The 2,296-nt window shown below is 49.0% G+C and overlaps 1 protein-coding gene across 1 annotated transcript in view; it reads right to left on the reverse strand.

Moving 5' to 3' along the window:
- Spdl1 (spindle apparatus coiled-coil protein 1) overlaps positions 1–2,296 on the reverse strand; it is a 61,357-nt gene that overhangs the window by 5,939 nt on the left and 53,122 nt on the right. The gene's annotated exons all lie outside the window — the stretch shown is intronic.

A 2,296-nucleotide genomic window follows, 5' to 3' on the forward strand; every position in this document is an offset into this window, starting at 1 on the left:
TAACTAACAAAGCACATGACTCCAGAGGATGCCATGACCCCCTGTAAAGTCCCCTCACAGCAGCCCTTGTCAGTGAGACCACAGGAAGGACAGCTTAAACGACACCTGTTCTGAAGAGGAAACCAAGAGAGCCACCAGGCAGAGACATGCCTCATGAAGTTCTAGTTCTTTCTCCTCGTGCAGGGTGCAGGTTCCCATCTCAATCACCTCTAAAGATTTTCACTAAGAATGCCTTGCAACAGAAAAGTACTAATGCCTGGACTTAAAGGGGGTACTCTGAGCACAGATCAGTCTGCAATAACGATGGTGTCAGAGATAGAACCCACATCCTCACTCTCACGCCCACTATTGTTTTGTTTGGTTTATTCTTGGATGGTCCCAGTCCCCCCATGTCACCACGACCTAAGCCTTGCCTTCTCTTCCTCCACCCAGATCCCACAGAGGAAGACTGGAGATTACAGCACTACTTCTGACATCTTCCTGCAGGGAGAAGAGATTGCTTTGGTGTGCAGGCATCTCTCAGTGCTTTTTGGCTTCCTGGAGTCACAGGCATTCTAAACCCCACATTTTTTGTTTTGGGATTTCTTTTGTAAGACAAGATCTTTCCATATAGTTCAGACTGGTTTTGCGTTTTCTATGTACCCCAGACTGGCTTCAATTTATTTAAAAAAATATTTTATTTGTTTGTTTATTTATTTATTTGGTACAAGGTCTTGCTACACAGCTTGGACTCATAGTGATCCCCCTGTCTCAGCCTCCTCAGTGCTGGGAATACAGGCTTCTGCCACCAGGCAAAGTTTCAATGGGCAGCTCAGTGTACCTGGGGTTTTGGGGCTGCACAGCATGCATTACCGGGTATCGAACCCAGGTCCTTACACTTGCCAGGTGGGTGCTTAGACCTCCGACCTATCTCCCTAGCCCCAGACTGGCTTCAATAAGCCCCAGACTGGCTTCAATAAGCCCCACATCTTCATAAACAGGCAATAAAAATAGCAGTTCTGCCTTCAAATCAAGAAGGCTCTGGAGCTAATAGAATCCTACCCACATCCATGCAGTCAGGCTAATGTCAGCTGGGGGAAGGTGACAGTCATACTCATCCTGTAGCCCCATCACATTCTGTGACACTGGACCCTCAACTAGGACCAAGGGGGACAAAGTTTAAAAAGATAATAACAATAATAGTAACACTTACTAAGAATTCCTTTGAGCCAAGGAGATAGCTAAGCATACTAAGCGCCTGCTCAGGCAAGCACAGGGACCAGAGTTTGATCCCCAGCACCACATGCCACGCTAGCCCTGCCCCAGGGTGCACTGAGCCAGCCACCGAGACTCGGCGTGGTGGTGTACCCTGTAATCCCAGCACTGGGGAGGCTGAAAACAGGAGGATGACTACAAGTCCAAGCTGTGTAATGAGACCCTGTACCAAATACATTAAAAAAAAAATTAAGAATTCCTTTGTATAGTCACCATTCTGAGCATGTTTTGCAGATAAACTCATTTAGCTTATCTCACACCTGTGGGAAGCAAGTGCTCATATTCGTCCTGTTATACAGACAGGGAAACTGGGACCTGGAGAAGGTAACTTGCCTGAAGTCACAGACCTGGAAAGTGTTGGAAACTGGAATCCAAAACAACAGTCTGGAACTACAGCCCATGACTTCGTGTCACAGCGAGAGGCCATGCAGATGCAGACTGTGGCCCTCAGAGGGACACCAAGGTGGCTGTCCCATGCATTCTGGCTCCCTTGTTGTCCTTTGTCTGCTTCCTGGCACCTTCGCTCTTTTGTCTACCCAGTCCCCCCAACACTGGCCCGGAGATCTCTTCCTGCCCTCTCCTCCTCAGAAGCCCTCTATGGGTGGGTCCCTGCTGCCTGACTAGAAAAGGCCCCAACCCCTGAGCCTGGCATTAATAACCCTCCAAGCACAGTTTCAGTTTCCTCTGAGCTGAATCACTGCCTTCATCGCACCTCTTTCTCCAGGCAAAAAGTGTTGCCAGCAGTTCCTTCCTTCCTGTGTTCTTCACACACACTTCCATGTGCTGTGCCACACTCGTCCCTCCAGGTCTGTGGCCTGCCCCATTCTAAAGCCGCCCTGCTCCCTGGGGTATTTAACCTGACACCTACCAGCTGGGTGGGCCACAGTAAGAGAAGCTTTAATGTTAAGAAGATCTTCATGGAATGTGACTCAAGCTTTCCATTCTGTAGCCAGATACTGACCAAGCCCCCTGCAGGCGCTGGCTCGTTATCTACTCTCTGGAGAAGGACCACACCTCTCAACGCCTAACCTATGAGTCAGTT

Source organism: Octodon degus, unplaced genomic scaffold (genome assembly GCF_000260255.1).
Source record: "Octodon degus isolate 3935 unplaced genomic scaffold, OctDeg1.0 scaffold00085, whole genome shotgun sequence".
In the NCBI taxonomy this organism is placed as follows: Eukaryota; Metazoa; Chordata; class Mammalia; order Rodentia; family Octodontidae; genus Octodon; species Octodon degus.